This window comes from Pinus tabuliformis, chromosome 2_2 (genome assembly GCF_031772625.1).
Source record: "Pinus tabuliformis cultivar Carrire ecotype Pingquan chromosome 2_2, CPIR1, whole genome shotgun sequence".
Classification (NCBI taxonomy): domain Eukaryota; kingdom Viridiplantae; phylum Streptophyta; class Pinopsida; order Pinales; family Pinaceae; genus Pinus; species Pinus tabuliformis.
In genome coordinates this window covers 365,294,457-365,313,709 of record NC_142300.1, presented here as the reverse complement: position 1 = coordinate 365,313,709, position 19,253 = coordinate 365,294,457, and positions in this window count along the sequence as shown.

The window sequence follows — 19,253 nt, the reverse complement described above, 5'->3', positions numbered from 1 at the left end:
GAAGAAGCTACTGCAGCAGTAAAGAAGCTCAAAGAAGAATGCCAGCATTTACCCAAGCTTCAACCTCCAGGTGATGGTTTACTTATTTTACAAACTGATGCTTCACTTGAATTTTGGGCAGCTGTACTTCTAGATCAAAGGAAGAATAACGAGGGAGAAGTCGAAGAAAATTTGTGTGGATATGCTTCTAGGGAATTTACGGCAAGTCAAAAGAATTACTTCATAGCTGAAAAGGAGACGTTAGTTATTTTTAATGGAATTCAGCGTTTTGAGGTATATCTCGCCCCAGTAAAGTTTTTAATAAGAACAGACTCCAAAAACTTTAAATATTTTCTGTCTGCTAAGATTTCAAGGCAAATTGCAAAAGGCAGAATTCTAGCCTGGCAAATTTGGTTTCAGCAGTTTGAATTCGAAGTAGAGTGGATTCCAGGCAATTCAAATTTCTTGACAGATTCCTTGACAAGGGATATGAATAAGATGTTTATAACTTGTAAATATTCAGTTTTTGAAATTCCAGGCAAAGGACCCGAAGATGATAGTTTTGCTACATTTGTAGATAGATTTAGAATCTTGGAAATTCATGCAAGTTTTGTAACAGATGAAATCAAGAAAGTGGTCGGTTTTTGACTCAGAAGAAATATGTGGATCAGAAAATGTCAGGCATGGCAATCAAAGAATGTGGGCATCTCACTAGGCTTAGATGAAAATTTGGTAAAAATCTTTCCTCTACCAAATATGAAGGTTAAGCTTTTCTTAAGAAGCTTATGTGATTTATGGTCTAGTGTTTATACAAAAGAAATGATCTGGACACTCATGATTTTGAATTATTACCAGATCATAGGAGGTGTTGATTTTTCCCTTAGTTTGTTCACAGGTGCTAAGATTTTAGATTTAGAAGAAATTCCCATGACAGAAGAAATGATAAAATATCTGGTGACATTAAAAATCCCAGATATTTTTGAGGAGCTTGAAGCTTCTTTCCTCCAGAGATTGATGAGAATTATCATCTTACTGATACATTGCCTCAGTATGAAAATTTTGAAAGTTTTGCAGATTGGGAGATCAGAGGAGGAGAGTGCAGAAAAATTCAGGTTACCAGAGTATCTCAGTGTATACAAAGAACGGCACAGTATTTAAAGACATTTGCTTATCCCTGGGATTTTCACAGTTTAAGAATCAGAGATAATATAGAGCCAAATCCGTTTGCTCAAGTTTTCAGTCATGAAAGGATTGGCAACTTTGAAACTGGTAACAATCAAGAGTTAATTAAACAGCATGCTGAATGGTTCCACGAATTTGGAAATTTAAAACTGATAGAAAAAATACAAATCTTAAACAAGTTAGATGGATTACAAGGACAGCCTAAAGCCTTAAAGTTTGCAATTAATCAAAAGGCACCAGTAACCATTTCAATTTTGTCTCCAAATTGGAATAATAATGTCATCCACCTCATCAGTTTAATGATTTCAAAAAGGATATGCACATCAATGATTTTTGAACTTGGATGGCAACATAGAGACATTTTGAACGAAAATTGTAAATTATGGATTCAGCACGCTATTGAAAGCTCCACTAATATGTTCCAGATCTTTAAGTGGGAATATTTAGATGGCATAGAGTTGGCAGTACAGAGAGCGCCTGCAACCCGGAACGCCTTTAAAGATTCGTTTCTTGATATTGAAATAAGTGCACTTCCTTTTTTGAATAAATGGGAAAAGAAAGAACAAAAGCAAGAATTGAAGTATACCTCACAACAACCGGGCCTCCATAAAATGAAAACGAATATCTGCCAAGGAGAATCATCGTCAGTAGCATCTCGCCGGACAACAATAATGCAGCCGAAAGATGAAATGACAGATGCGCAAGATCCAAATGAAGGAATTGATGAACAGTATGACCGACTGATGAAAAGACACTACCGCCAGATAATAGATGAGTACGAACCATCTCCCGGATCATCTGAGGAAGACCTTTGGGAGACTAGAAGCCCAATGGGCCCTTGGTAGAATCTTTGTCAGCAATGTGATAATGTTGATCACATGTTGTGACAGGATTCCTTTGTACAGAAAAGGTTGAGTAGACACCGTCGGTGGAAAAAGATACCGACATGACCCTCAATTATTTTCTTTTGACGTCATTGATTAGATAGGATTAGATGCTTAGAGAGTCTATATAAGAAGTGGTCTGCAGACCATTGCGATCATCCTGATGATTCGAGTCATTTGCTCTTTTGTGATCATTCAGTCTGAGACACTCTGTTGTAATAAGCTTTGTGTATTTCTATTTTGCTTTTATTAATATTGAAGCCTACTGGGCCGCCTGTCTGAGGACAGTTTCTGTAATCCGAAAGAGGTTTGAGCTGTAAGGCGCTTGAGCGAAGACCCGTGGAGAGAGGTCGTGTGGAGACTCGCGCATGGTCGCCTGAGGAGTGGATATCTGTGTTCAGATTCGCTGTTTGGGAAACGACGATTTTAATCAGAAGTAAGTCTTGCAAAGCTTCATCATTTATAATCAGTCTCTATAGTTCTGTTTGTGTTGAGCCCTTGAATGGTCAGAGTCATTTTTGGTATCAGAGCCATAACCCGATTCTTGGAAATATAACTTTGACGAAATACATTCTATAGACAGAATCTGAAGAAAAGCCAGGAATCCTTCGAAAAGCATCTTTGTTTTACATTGTGCTGAGTAGATAAAAGCTCCTTCAGTCGATTTCTGGAATAGTTTGTATCAGTCCATTATGGCTAGATTTTTGAGATCTTTTTCTACCATTGACAAAAAATCAATATCTGAAGTAGAAAGTAGATCTGTTGAGGCAGAAATAAATGAACATGAACAAGTAGAAGACCCTGAAAGTTGGAACCCTCCTGCATTAGATACAAAAGAAGTCTATCCAGTCCTGATCATGTTCAAACTCTCAAAGAAATATTATTTTAAAGAAGTAGAGATCAAACTCAGAATTAAAGGTCCATTTGTACAGATAGTTGGGCTAAATTTATTTTCTGAAGATGAGATAAGAAAGTTAAGAAAGTATGCTAAGGAAGGAAAGTTTTATTACTTACATTTGGAGCGATTAGAATTGGTCTAGCTCCTCTATTCAGACATGGTTTGAATACTCCTTGCATAGAAAAGTTATTTGATACAAGGCATAATGAATATGATCATGCTAGAATACGAACCATTTTGGGAAACTTATCATCTGGTTGTCAGCATGGAACAATTTTTCCTGATTATTCTATCAGTCTAACAGATTCTCATCTTAAAGACTGTTGGAAAGCCTTGATAGGAGTACAAGGGTTATCTATGGTAGATGACAGTGAATTTTTGTCTGTAATAGTCCAGACTTCTTTTCAGCTTACTAATACAGTTCATCCAAAATTAAAACAGCTGGTGTTGAAAGATTGTGTAATAGTTGGGATAGGAAATGCTCAAATTGAAGGTGTGCATTATGAAAAGGAATCCCTACCCAATGATTGGTATATCCAATATAAGTCTTTGGCTTCAGACAGTGCAAATAAAAGAGTTAAGAGAATGGCTCTTACAGATGGTACTATAAAAATCATACCCAATCCAGACCATCCTAGAATTCCACAACCCATAGTCTTGCCAGAGAAACATGTATTACCAGTCGAAAATTCAATCCAGAGTGGAAGAAGGTCTTTCTATAGACAGCTCACTATACCAGAAGAACAACCTTCTACTTCCACCAGTACACCCCGATCTGAAAATCAGTTGTATATTCCTGAAGAAAAACCCTTTTTTGCAGTCAATAAAATGTTTAGGACTCATGTACATGCTTTTCCACCTATAGAAGAATATCAGTTTACTAACAAAAGATTTGTTAGAGGGGGAAAATGGCCACCCAAAACCAAGTTCTGTGTTTCTTCATCTCAGAGTAGACAACCTTCTACAAGAGCAGATTGTGCTCCCTTGTTAGAACATAATTCTCAAGACCCAAATGATATGGATCAGGTTTATCAAGTAGGAAACTACTTGACTACTTGGTGCTCCCATGCCGAGGATGTTCTAAATGACTTGGGAAAACAAGCTGATTTGATAAATGAAAATTTAAAGCTGTTATATGAAGAGCAACAAGCAGAAAAAGAAGAAAGAAGAAGAAGGAAACAGAAAAATAAGGCCAAGAAAATCCAAAAGTTTCATGTAGATATGTCCGCTCCAAACTATTGGGATCTAGAAGAAGATGAAGAGGATCAAAAAGAAGCAGCTCAATCTAGTGCCGGAGAGGGAACTTCCATAGGCACTGGTAAACTAACCAGTGACACAAAATCTTCAAAGACATACAAAATAGACAAACCCTTTGAGTCTAAAAAGGAAGTCATGACATTAGAACAAGCTGCAACAAAATTCCCATCTTTTGTTATGCCGTCCATCCATAATCAGAATAAAGCTCATATTCTGAAAGAAACTACAAAATATCCTAGAGTCGAAGAAGACCTGTTTGCTACAAACTGTAGTGGTTAGATTCTAGACCTAGATAGCTCATCCAATCCAGGAGAGTCCATCAGAATTTGGATAGGAGCCTTGTATGAGATGTAGGTAACTAAAAAATTAGATAATATATCTATTATGATTCTAGCTGAAAAAAGGATGGTAGGAATTGTTTTTGATTGGTGGATGGGAGGATCAGAAACAGAGAGAAGAGAAGTCATGGAAGTTGGTTTGTCCACGTTAGAAATTTTGCTAAAGACCCAATTTGTGCCAGAACCAGCAGATGAGAGAAAGCAGCTTTTAACTGACCTTAGCCATATGGAATTAAAATATCTAAAGTATTTAGATCAGTTTGGTAAAGATTTTATGGCTAAAGTCTTTAAAGCTAATCTTTTTAATGATCTTGCTCAAAAAATTGCATTTTTATCAAAACTACGAGGCAATTTGGGAGATCTAATAATGAAAGATCTAGAGGTTCAGTTGAAAAGTCTAGATCAAATCTATTGGGTTGATCTTCTGTTCAGAGTTTCAGAAAAGGTAAAATATCTATGTTGGCAAAAGAAAGCACACGACATCACTCCAAGTTCGGATGTCTGCAGATCAGTATTGCCATGGACACCTTTTAAAGCAAAGAAGAAATCCAAAAGGTATGGAAAATACAAACCCAAACGAATATCAAACCCAAAGAGGCCTTTTAGAAAATACAGATTTTTGAAGAAAAGAAACAAGCCCAGAAACAACAATTGTTGTTTCATTTGTAAAAAAGAAGGACACTTTGCTAGAAAGTGCCCCCAGAAATCATCTAGTAAACTCAAAGCTTGTGTAGATATTGAAGAGTTTCAAGATGACTGGTCTGTTGTAGAGTCAGATGATGAAATTTCTGATGTATATATTCTCACAGAAGTTTCAGATGTTGAAGATGAAAATGATAATGTACAGAAAATGAATGTATGTACATCTTGCTCAGATTATTCTAGTGAACAGCATTACAGTGACATAGAGAGTTCTTCAGATCTTGAATCAACAAGCAAGACAGAAGAGGATTCAGATGATGAATCAGATAGAATAGCATCAGTAAGTAGAGATAAAGGTAAGCAACCTGCAGTGCCTGTATCCCAATTCAATTCTTTCTGTCCGTATGAAAAGAAAATAACGCCATCAACCAGTATGCCACAACTAGAGGGTATTAAAGAAGAACATAATACTTTGTTAAAAAGATTGTTAAAACAGATAACCTGATTTATATTCCAGTACAAGTGCAAGTCAAAGGTGAATGGATTTCTGTAGATGCATTTGTAGATACTGGAGGTTCTAAAAATCTGGCTAGGCCATCTCTGTTCAAACCCTTGTGGAAACCATTACAAAATATACTAGTGTCAGAAACAATTGGAGGATATGTTCAGCTCACTCATTATGTAGACAATGTTCCTTTAAAAGTTGGGGGGAGTATTATTAAAATCTCAGCAATTCAGCATTACGAACCTTCAGCAAGCTTGATGTTAGGCATGCCATTCATAAACTCTGTGCTACCAGTGACTATTAGCCAGGACAAGCTGATAATAAATTTGAAGAAAAAGGCTATATCAGTACCTAGATTAAGTATTGCAAATTCTGAAGCTAGGCATGAGAATAGTAAAAAAAGAGTAGGAACTAGAAAGCCGGTAAAAGATTCAGATGACTGGCAGGAAGTCCTACAAATTTATGAAGCCAGAGCAGAAAATAAAACAAAACAGTTAGCATGCATTGACACTAATTGGTCTACAGAGCAGAAAGATATCTACCAGAGACTTCTAAAGAGTTGCTCGGACAATCCACAACAATTTTGGGAAACTGAAAGTCCGATGCAGGAAATAGTCACCTTACATGACAATGGAGTAAAGGGAAAGCTGATTCCATGTACACCAGCTGATGAACAAGAAATAAAGAATCAGATTCAAGAATTACTGAAAATGCAGTTGATTGAGCCAAGTGAATCTCACTATGCATGTTCTGAATTTCTAGTAAGAAATCATTCTGAGATCATAAGAGGTAAGCCAAGAATGGTCATTAATTATAAGCCTATTAATGCCATTACTCAGAATTTCAATTATCCATTTCCTAGGCCAGAAGTGATTATGCAAAAAATCCAGCACAGTAAGGTGTTTAGCAAATTCGATATGAAGTCAGGGTATTACCAAATCCAGATCCAGCCAGAAGATAGATATAAGACAACTTTCATATGCCCAGCAGGATTCTATCAATGGAAAGTTGTTTCTTTCGGCTTGAAGAACGCTCCAGCCTTCTTTCAGAGAAGGATGGATTATATTTTTGCTAAATATGATTTTATAGTCACATATATAGATGATATTTTGATACATAGTCTTGATGTACAAACCCATTTAAAGCATTTAGAAATTTTTCTTGAAGAGGTTAAAAAGCATGGAATTGTTCTGTCAGAAAGAAAGATGTCCTTATTTCAGGATAGCATTGATTTTTTGGGGATTAATGTTGCTAATGGTGCTATTCAAATGCAGCCCCATGTGCTAACAAAGTTAACACAATTTCCTGATGAATTGAAGGACAAAAAGACAATTGAGAGATTTCTTGGAGTACTGTACTCCACAAATACATCCCAAATTTGTCAGAGAAAACAACCCCAATCAGAAGACACATCAACCAAGGTTGGTCTGAAGAAGCTACTGCAGAAGTAAAGAAGCTCAAAGAAGAATGCCAGCATTTACCAAGCTTCAACCTCCAGGTGATGGTTTACTTATTTTACAAACTGATGCTTCACTTGAATTTTGGGCAGCTGTACTTCTAGAGCAAAGGAAGAATAACGAGGGAGAAGTCGAAGAAAATTTGTGTGGATATGCTTCTAGGGAATTTACGGCAAGTCAAAAGAATTACTTCATAGCTGAAAAGGAGACGTTAGCTATTTTTAATGGAATTCAGCATTTTGAGGTATATCTCACCCCAGTAAAGTTTTTAATAATAACAGACTCCAAAAACTTTAATATTTTTTGTCTTGTAAGATTTCAAGGCAAATTGCAAAAGGCAGAATTCTAGCCTGGCAAATTTGGTTTCAGCAGTTTGAATTCGAAGTAGAGTGGATTCCAGGCAATTCAAATTTCTTGACAGATTCCTTGACAAGGGATATGAATAAGATGTTTATAACTTGTAAATATTCAGTTTTTGAAATTCCAGGCAAAGGACCCGAAGATGATAGTTTTGCTACATTTGTAGATAGATTTAGAATCTTGGAAAGTCATGCAAGTTTTGTAACAGATGAAATCAAGAAAGTGGTCGGTTTTAGACTCAGAAGAAATATGTGGATCAGAAAATGTCAGTCATGGCAATCAAAGAATGTGGGCATCTCGCTAGGCTTAGATGAAAATTTGGTAAAAATCTTTCCTCTACCAAATATGAAGGTTAAGCTTTTCTTCAGAAGCTTATGTGATTTATGGTCTAGTGTTTATACAAAAGAAATGATTTGGACACTCATGATTTTGAATTATTACCAGATCATAGGAGGTGTTGATTTTGACCTTAGTCTGTTCACAGGTGCTAAGATTTTAGATTTAGAAGAAACTCCCATGACAGAAGAAATGATAAAATATTTGGTGACATTAAAAATCCCAGATATTTTTGAGGAGCTCGAAGCTTCTTTCCTCCAGAGAATTGATGAGAATTATCATCTTACTGATACATTCCCTCAGTATGAAATTTTTGAAAGTTTTGCAGATTGGGAGATCAGAGGAGAGTGCAGAAAAATTTAGGTTACCAGAGTATCCCAGTGTATACAAAGAACGGCACAGTATTTAAAGACATTTGCTTACCCCTGGGATTTTCACAGTTTAAGAATCAGAGATAATATAGAGCCGAATCCATTTGCTCAAGTTTTCAGTCATGAAAGGATTGGAAACTTTGAAACTGGTAACAATCAAGAGTTAATCAAACAACACGCTGAATGGTTCCACGAATTTGGAAATTTAAAACTGATAGAAAAAATACAAATCTTAAACAAGTTAGATGGATTACAAGGACAGCCTAAAGCCTTAAAGTTTGCAATTAATCAAAAGGCACCAGTAACCATTTCATTTTTGTCTCCAAATTGGAATAATAATGTCATCCACCTCATCAGTTTAATGATTTCAAAAAGGATATGCACATCAATGATTTTTGAACTTGGATGGCAACATAGAGACATTTTGAACGAAAATTACAAATTATGGATTCAGCACGCTATTGAAAGCTCCACTAATATGTTCTAGATCTTTAAGTGGGAATATTTAGATGGCATAGAGTTGGCAGTACACAGAGCGCCTGCAACCCAGAACGCCTTTAAAGATTCATTTCTTGATATTGAAATAAGTGCACTTCCTTTTTTGTATAAATGGGAAAAGCATGAACAAAAGCAAGAATTGAAGTATACCTCACAACAACCGGGCCTCCATAAAATCAAAACGAATATCTGCCAAGGAGAATCATCGTCAGCAGCATCTCGCCGGACAACAATAATGCAGCTGAAAGATGAAATGACAGATGCGCAAGATCCAAATGAAGGAATTGATGAACAATATGACCGACTGTTGAAAAGACACTACCGCCAGATAATAGATGAGTACGAACCATCTCCCGAATCATCTGAGGAAGACCTTTGGGAGACTAGAAGCCCAATGGGCCCTTGGTAGAATCTTTGTCAGCAATGTGATAATGTTGATCACATGTTGTGACAAGATTCCTTTGTAAAGAAAAGGTTGAGTAGACACCGTCGGTGGAAAAAGATACCGACAGGACCCTCAATTATTTTCTTTTGACGTCATTGCTTAGATAGGATTAGATGCTTAGAGAGTCTATATAAGAAGGGGTCTGCAGACCATTGCGATCATCCTGATGATTCGAGTCATTTGCTCTTTTGTGATCATTCAGTCTGAGACACTCTGTTGTAATAAGCTTTGTGTATTTCTATTTTTCTTTTATTAATATTGAAGCCTACTGGGCTGCCTGTCTGAGGATAGTTTCTGTAATCCGAAAGAGGTTTTAGCCGTAAGGCGCTTGAGCGAAGACCCGTGGAGAGAGGTCGTGTGGAGACTCGCGCATGGTCGCCTGAGGAGTGGATATCTGTGTTCAGATTTGCTGTTTGGGAAGCGACAATTTTAATCAGAAGTAAGTCTTGCAAAGCTTCATCATTTATAATCTCTATAGTTCTGTTTGTGTTGTGCTGCAGAGGGAACTTCCATAGGCACTGGTAAACTAACTAGTGATACAAAATCTTCAAAGACATACAAAATAGACAAACCCTTTGAGTCTAAAAAGGAAGTCATGACATTAGAACAAGCTGCAACAAAATTCCCATCTTTTATTATGCCGTCCATCCATAATCAGAATAAAGCTCATATTCTGAAAGAAACTACAAAATATCCTAGAGTCGAAGAAGACCTGTTTGCTACAAACTCTAGTGGTTACATTCTAGACCTAGATAGCTCATCCAATCCAGGAGAGTCTATCAGAATTTGGATAGGAGCCTTGTACCGGATGCAGGTAACTACAAAATTAGATAATATATCTATTATGATTCTAGCTGAAAAAAGGATGGCAGGAATTGTTTCTGATTGGTGGATGGGAGGATCAGAAATAGAGAGAAGCAACAACAGATAAAAGTAATCTAATAGAAGTTACCTTGGCAACACGAGAAAAAATATCACCAAAATCAATTCCCGACACCTGGGAATAACCTTTTGCTACCAACTGAGCTTTGTATTTCTCCACTTTTCCTTCTGCATTTGTCTTCTTTTTGAACACCCATTTGCCGCCAATGGGTTTCCTTCCAGCCGACAACTCCACTAGATCCCAAGCCTCATTTTTGTGCAAAGATGCCATTTCATCAACCATGGCCTCTTTCCAGAGTTTTCCATCCTCTGAATCCACTGCTTCCTTCACAGTTCTGGGATGATCATTAGTAACAGACAAAACAAAATTTGAACAGAAAGCAGATAGACTATACCTTTCAGGCTACCTTCTTTCTCGAACTGATCTTTTCACAGCCAGAGTTTGTGGCTCTTCATCTTCTGATTCCTCCTCTGCTGTAGAGTCCGATTCTTCCTCCTTTAGCTCAAACTCTATCTTCTCAGGTTCCTTTGGTTGGACTTAATGTTTGATAACATCTTTTACCTCTCTGAACACCACATCTCGGCTGTACACAACCTTCCGTCTGACTGGGTTCCAAAGCTTATAACCATTTAAACCATCCTTATACCTGATAAAGATACACTTTTCAGATTTACTATCCAACTTGGTTCTTTTCTCCTTTGGAACATGTACATATGCATCACATCCAAATACCCTCAGATGTGAAAGAGAGGGTTTCTTACCAGTCCATACCTCTTGTGGAGTCTTATCCTCCAACGCTGATGAAGGCGACCTGTTGACCAGGTAACATGCAGTATCCACTGCCTCTGCCCAGAATTCCTGTCCTAACTTGGAACCACTGAGCATGCTTCTTGCCCTTTCCATCAACGTCTTATTCATTCTTTCTGCAACTCCATTTTGCTGAGGTGTATATGGAGTAGTCTTTTGTCATGCTATACCACACTTCTTACATAATTCTTCAAATTCCTTACTACAAAACTCTCCACCATTATCTGTCCTCAACACCTTTATCTTCTTCTCTGTCTGGTTTTCCACCAGAGCCTTAAATTCTTTAGACCTGTCAAAGATTTCAGATTTCCTCTTAAGGAAATATATCCATGTATTCCTTGAGAAGTCATCTATAAATGATACATAGTACACAGACTTACCCAATGATGGAACCTTCACAGGTCCAAACACATCACTGTGCACAAGTTCTAATATCTGTTTTGCCCTCTTACTACCAGAGGGGAAACTCACCCGATTCTGCTTCCCATATACACAATTTTCACAGAAATCAAAATCCAGAGAGCTACTACTCATACCTTCTACCATGCCTTTACCATGAAGTATTCGAAGGCCCTTCTCTCCAATATGTCCAAGCCTTTGATGCCACAACATGGTCTTCTCTCCAGAGTGTTATAGACATTTTTGTACCTTACAGCATGGAGCATGAAATGTCAATAATCTAAGGGATCCAAAGTCCCTAAACATGTTGTTCTTACCCTTAGAGGAACAAGGTCAGCAAACCACAGCTCTGCAAATCAGTTCTCCACTGAAAAACACTCAAAAACAGGTCAATTTTGGATCAAAGCAGCTGCTCCAAAGGCTACCTGCGTTGCATAGCAAGTGCAACAAAGGCTACCTGCGCTGCATTGCAAGTGCAACAAAGGCTACTTGCGCTGGGCGTACTTTGACATGTGGAGGAATCTTTTTCTCAATGTGCCAGTGCCCAGGAAGCTTCCAGAAAGACACTTGATCATAAGATTCGCCTAATGATGAGTTAAGAGCTTCTAAAACTCCGAGTGGAAGGCAGGAACTCCAAGTGAAGAACTGAAGAACAACTGGAGTTGAAGAGGACAACAAGTCACACATCAAGCTGACTTATCTTCACTCCAAAACTCTATATAAGGATCTCATCCCATGGGATCTGGAGGCCGGAATTTGGTGCAAAGAATTGCTGTTGGTTTACAGTTGTGAGTATTGGGTGATTGCTTGAGGGAGGTGAAGAAGAGATTTCTCTCCGTCGGGAAGGTGATGCTGGATTGGACCTCTCATGGTTGTATCACCGCCTGAACCTTACTTCCATATATTAATAAAGCATTTGAGGTTCTTCTATTCGCATGTGTTTCAATGGTGTATTGTCTTACTTGCGTCTTTGATTTATGCTAATCCTTGAATCAATTATGAATGCATGCCTCTTGTAGTTTCCTTTTCTTGTCTTATTTGCAGGATCTCGTATAGCTGGGCCCGTGAAAAGACTTGGATCTGGAAGCAAGCGGCAAACAAAGGAGATTGGATCGACCATTTGCGCAAGACATCGGTAAGTGGATCTCTTCCTTCTATCTCTTGCATGTCATAAAGAAGAAACTTTAGATAGCTTTGCTTTCAACTGTTGCTAAGGAACTGTCACCCTTAGAATGGGTTAGGGTCATTCCGAGTTGGATACTTTCCCCCACAACAGACTGGCGACTCCGCTGGGGATCGTGTCTTGTTGGTAGCTTGTGTTTCTTGCTATTCATTTCTTAAACAAAGGGAGTACCGAATCGAACTGCATTCGAGTCCTTCGAATGCAAAGTAGAGGGCAACTACTCTAGCCCAGTGCTGGGCATGTTTATGATCTGAAGAGCTGATCCACAAGGACTCTTTGTAACTCTTTGTGATAGTGTTCATCTTCCTTTAATCACCCTCTAGTGTATACTTGACTGATAGCCTCTGATTTGGCCAAAAACCATTGATTTTTGAGCAAACTGTGACCCGGAATCTGAGAGAGATGAGAGTTGTCTCATCAGTGCAGCTGCAACAAAGGCTACCTGCACTGCAACGCAGGTCCCGAAGGGGCTACCTGCGCTGCATCTCAGATTGACAGTGCAGCACCTGCGCTGATCCAGTTTTGCCTTGTGCAACTGGGGTTCCCCACTGTCTGTTGCCCGGTTTTCAGTATTGTTTTGCAGCCTGTTGTCAACCTGTATACCCAGCTGAAACCACTTCTCTTTGCCTTCATTCCGCCTCAGTTGTATGAAGAAACCGTGATTGTTCTTATTGTATTTCTTGCTGTCATTCACAGTTTCCCATAGCGAAAGTGAACTAGTCTTGCTATGACCTCTTGGATCTAGACCTATGAGAAAGTGTCGTTGTGATTCTAAGAGTTAGTTTATTGCTGTTCATAGTTGCTTGAGCATTTGATTTCGTTATATGGTTCGAATTTCAGTATTTCTTGTGTTGAAACGAGTGAATCTTAAGGTGTTCTTTTGATTATTGGACAAACACTTGTTGCTTTCGCTTGAAATTGAATTCGAAATTATACAACAGCTTTCTTTTTGTAATACATCAACATTAAGGAAGAAGAAAAGAAATACTTGCATTGTGCATGTGCATTTTGACAGTTTTGCATCTCGATTTAGGAAAAGTGCATCAGTGTGTGCTCTATGATCTGTTTGAAAAGATGATGTCTTTCTTTTCCTTCAGTAGTTAAGGTTTTCATAAGTTGAAAGAATTGAAAAAGCTTGCTTATCATTCTTAGACTGCATTTAGGAGTTGTATCATACATCACGTGGTGATCCATAAAGGCAAACTGCTAAGCAAGATCAACCTAAAAAGAACTGAATTTATCTAACAACGCTTTGAAACATAACGAAACACAGTAGAGGTCTAGGTAGAGACGTGAACCGGCGTCGTTAAACATAGTGACTGTCGATCTCTACGAAGGTGGGTGATTCCTCCTGAGGGACGATAGCACTAATACGGACTTGTGCCCCCGCGTACCGTCGCGTATATTGGGGGACCCCTATAGGAACAAAACCTTTATCCATAGGAAGCCGTGTCGGCCGCCCTACTGATCGCGATGCAGTGAACACAACATTCACGAAGATCGACCACTCGTACCGTAAAACGTATTCTGTGGTTTCGCGAAAGGTTTGGCACACCCTCTGCCTAGAACTCCAGAGTAGTTTCTTTTGGCCTTTTTCAAACTCTATAACTGAAAAAGTCCATCTGAGCATTTGTCACTTCGGGCTCGTTAATACATCGAAGGAGACTAGAGTCATCTTTAGCTTTTTCTCGACTCTTAAAAAGTGAAAAAGCAAGTTGTGTCTTAAAAAGCGTCTAAAATTAATTCAATTCGAAAACACATTTTACCCTGTGCATTGTTGGTTGATCAAGTAATCCGCAACCGTGGAAGAAAGTCAATCGATGAACCGTCGTTCGCGGAGGCGTACGAGTCAACCGTCTTTGTCTCCGGAATCGAAAACAACCCGGGCAAAGCGATCTCGTTCAACTGGTTCCAAATCTCCTGTCAAAGTTAGAACAAGTGTTCCGACGACATCTGAGGTTCCGGTTACTCGAAACATTTTTGGAAACCCTGCCCCTATTGAAGAAGTTCGACAGCCCCAGAAGGACAGTAACACTGATCCTAGTCTGAGAGCAAATACTTGTGTTACTGAATCAGTTCCATCAGTGATCGGTTCAGAGAGTCTTGCTCCTCAAACAACTGTCGCTGTCGAAACAACCCCTTCTTCGGCACCAGAAATATTCTACGGACCTGACGATCTTCCTCTTCCACCCGGTCTGATCGCAATAGAAGAAATTGTAGAAGATCCGCAAGCAACTACTCCAACACATTTTGGAGCAGGCATCACTCTACTTCCTACTGCATCAGAAGCTAGCCTATCACCCAGAGAAGTTCCTGAAGAATCACTAGGCAATCTGCTGGATAGACTCAAAATGTCTGAACAACCGTCAACATCTAGGACTGTGCCAAATGACACAGCGACGACAGAACTCCCTGCAGTCATTCCGACAATGTTCGCCGGCATACCATCTGTCCCTAACTCTCAACAACTGGAGGGGGTCCCTTCGGGGGCCATGACGACAGTATGGTCTGTTCCTGTTTGTTCTCCCGGGATAATACCCGGTAACTCCTATGTTGGAACTCAACAAATTGATCCTTTCGGAAATCAGTTTGGGCAATCCGGTCCTCGAGGTGTAATAAATCCCCTCGGTTCCGGACCACCGCCGTATGGGGGGCAATATGCTTTTTCGTTACCCCCTCCGGGAGGTTACCCATACGGGAGTTCACAACCATATTCAGGTTATACTGGAATAACTACAAGTGGTTGGATACCTATGCTACCCCAGCAACCAAGAGTTGTGTATTCTATGCAACAACAAATGCCTGTGACGAACATCCCGACGACACCAGCGATTGTAACCGTGTCGCAAGTTCAAACGGTGCCTGTTGTATGTCAACCTCAGTTTTCTCAGGTTGTAATGCAACAACCCTTTGACCCTGCAACCCAACCGCAATCGGCGACTGGCGGGGCGACACAAGCACAAACGGGTACCCTTACCCCTCATCTTGGCCCAGTGGTAAGCATCACACAACAACCAATGGTATCACAACCATGGTTGGTGCAGTATCAACAACCGCAGTTCCAGCAAGTGTACCAAGGTACCGAGCAGCAGATTTTTGCGAACAATGGAAAACCGTACCTACAATACGGTCAAAACCAACCACTTTACAGTGGGGTAGTCCACCAACCGTATCAATCATACCAGCATCAAATACATTATGCCGGTATGCAAAGACCAACTGCTCAGGCGATCCCTTCGTATCCTGGGTACGCTTCGCCTAATCTGAGTCAACAACTGCCATTCGTGGCAACTCTAGAGTTACCCGATTTACATCGGTTGACGAACGATCCGATTGCTTATGCCCCTTGGTGGCCAGCGATTCCTCACAAACTTCCCTCCGACATTCCTAAATTCAATGGAAATCCAGGCGAAGACCCGTCGAATCACGTCATGACCTTTCATCTATGGTGTTCATCGAACACTCTGAACGATGATTCGATAAGACTTCGCCTCTTCCAGAGGACATTGACAGGTCCGGCGGCCAAATGGTATATAGAATTGCCAAGAGCCTCTTTCGACAATTTCAGCTCCTTAGCCACGACTTTCTTAACCCATTTTCAATTACCGATTAGGTATGAAACAGGAACCGAAATACTGACCAACTTCAAACAGACGACAGCTACTCACATATCAGATCATATACATGAGTGGCGTCGCCGTCGTAGGATGGTGAAAACATACGTTCCTGATCAGCTATTAGCCGAATGGTTTATAAAGTCATTACTTCCAGCTATAACGGAAGATGTGGCCAAAGGGGGAGTCGTAACAGAGGAGCAAGTCATTGCTCGTGCTCAATATTTAGACTTGGTATATACTCAGTCTGGCACGCTCTATGACAAAATACCTGATGCCCCCAGACCTGAATTTTCAATTCCTCCCCCTCCTAAATCGAATATTGACTCTCATGCCGGAGATGGCGTGATTGGCACTGCAAGCGCGAAGTCGAAAAAGGCTTCACCTCAGAAAGCCCGTAAGACTTCAGATCGAAATGCCCATGAAGAGATTCTTGCTTCGGAAGTAAATGCCATATCAGCAGATAAAGGCAAAGAAACCAATCAACCAGGAAGCAAGAAGAAGCAAAACAAGGGGAAGAAGAAGCAACAGGATGATCCGTCACCTGAAAAAACTCCTTCGAACTCTCCTGAGAAAGGGAAAAAGAAATGGTCCTGTTCGATATGTGACGAAGATCACAAGACAACAGAATGTCCATACAAAGCTGAGCTCAAGAGATTCTTTAAGAGTCCAAAGAACCCAGCTGTATTGACTGATCCTTTTCCCAAACCAGGTCAAAATATGGTTGATAGTGGAAATGCTTCCCCGTCGCAAGTGCTGATGTTGTCAATCTCTAAGCAGCAAAATGATGCTTTGATTTCGACAAGGAACAAAGATTATGGGAATCCGCAACTGTCAAACGAAAAAGGTAAAGATCAACCTAGTAGTTCGACAACAACTTCGTCAGAAGTTGTCCCACCCATAATGCCAGAATTAACAATAAAACCACCTAAGGGTGTAGTACACAAGTCGACGTTTAATCCTCGTGCCAGAGCGGCGCATCATTATAACATAGTAGAAGATTTGGCTCAATCGCCATCCGCTATGTCGACTCTAGAAGTACTACAAAATTGTCCATCGCAAAGGCAGGCATTGTTATCGGCAATAGGGGGGGTTGATCCTAAGGATTCCAATCTTGTGTCCTTTGATCACAAAGGATATGACCCTCAGTTACCAGCTCAACTAGCTTTCCTTATTCAAGTGAAGGCCCTCAACAAAACTGTTCACAGAACAATTATTGACGAGGGGGCATCGACATGTATTATGTCAATGAGCTGCTGGAAAACGCTAGGGTCACCAACCTTGTCGAGATCTTCGACAACACTAAAGGCTTTCGACGGTAGGACATATACCCCTTACGGTATCCTAAGTAACTTAAAAGTTGAACTAGGTGGAAAAACAGTAGAGATTGATGTTGAGGTCATAGATGGAAATCTGGATTACAACATCCTACTGGGAAGACCATGGATTTATGCCATGGCTGTTGTCGTGTCGACTTATTTTAGGAAGATCGCATTCCCATTTGAAGGAGGGATTACGGTCGTCGACCAACAGAACTTCCTCCTTAATGGTTCACAAGTTACGGGAAGCATTCCCATGATCCATGAAAGCGACCATTCAATTAAAGATATAGGAGTAGGCCTGTTGAAAGACCCCACAATGATGGGGACTTTCTCGCTGCCAAATCATATGTACATAGGAAATGTACCATTGGTGGCTACCTGCAACATGATATCTTCCACGAAGGTCGCAAAAGACAAAGTCGTCATGGATCGGGCAATGGTGTTACACCCAAGCCCAATCGAAATATTGTAGCAATCAATGTTTCAGGCATGGGAGGCAAGCCCAAACCAATGCTCGTCAAGCATGTGGGTAGATAGGTCAGGAGAATGTGGTACCCCTTTGGATCCTTGGTCACGAGTGCATGCAAGTGACGAAGGAATCCTGCAATCAATGTGGATTGAGGGGGCACCATGGGATGATAACCACCATCGTTCCCTTCCAAAGGAAGATACTCAAGGCGACCTGTATCACCCTTCAGTATTTCAGTTCCTAACGAATACTGTGAATACGGTGGACTCCGAGAGAAACCTATCCAATATAGAAGAGACTATAGCCATAGATATCTCGACAAAAACAGACATTGTAGAGAATATTTATGTCGGCAAAGGTTGTTCCCCTTCAGAACAAGAAATATATAAAGCTCTTTTCCGCGAATTTAGAGATGTCTTTGCTTGGTCATATGATGAAATGCCAGGCATTGACTCGAGTATCGTTGAACATGAAATTAAGATGTATCCTGATGTCAAACCAGTGAGACAACGGCTTCGGCAGGTGCACCCCAAGAAAGCCGCCGCTATTAAGGCAGAAGTTGAAAAACTCCTCCATGCTGGTTTCATCTACCCGGTTCCTCTAACCGATTGGGTATCGAATATTGTCCCTGTTATGAAAAAACAAGGAACAATACGAGTGTGCGTCGATTATAGGGATGTAAATCAAGCCTGTCCAAAGGACAACTACCCTACACCCTTCATCGACCAGATAATTGATGAATGCGCCGGATGTGAAATCTTTTCGTTTATGGACGGATTTTCCGGGTATAATCAAATTAATATCCGCCCACAGGACCAGTCAAAGACTGCATTTATTTGTCCGTGGGGCACATTCGCTTATCGAAAATTACCCTTTGGTTTAAAGAACGTAGGGGCGACGTTTCAGAGAGCAATGAATTATGCTTTCCACGACATCAAGAATATCGTTCAACCTTATCTCGACGATCTTCCGGCTCATTCGCAAAAGCGGACTGATCATCCGCATCATTTAAGAGCGATATTTCTACGTTGCCGACACTACAAGAGAAGACTCAATCCACACAAATGTGTGTTTTGCGTCGGTTCTGGTCGTTTACTTGGCTTTATAGTCTCCAAGGATGGGATTCATCTCGACCCTTGCAAGGTGCAGGCAATCATTAATTTGCCTCCACCTTCGAACTTGCTTCAGATTCAGAAACTCCAAGGGAAAGCAAACTTTCTGAGGAGGTTCATTCCAAATTACGCAGAACTTGCTAAAGGTTATACCCGTCTCCTGAAAAAGGATGTACCTTTCGTCCAGGACCAGGTTGCACAAGCTTCCTTTGATGCTTTGAAAGAAGCGCTAGTCAAAGCATCATTAATGTACGCCCCAGACTATCTAAGGGATTTTAACCTGTATCTGGCTGCAGCAGATACGACCATTGC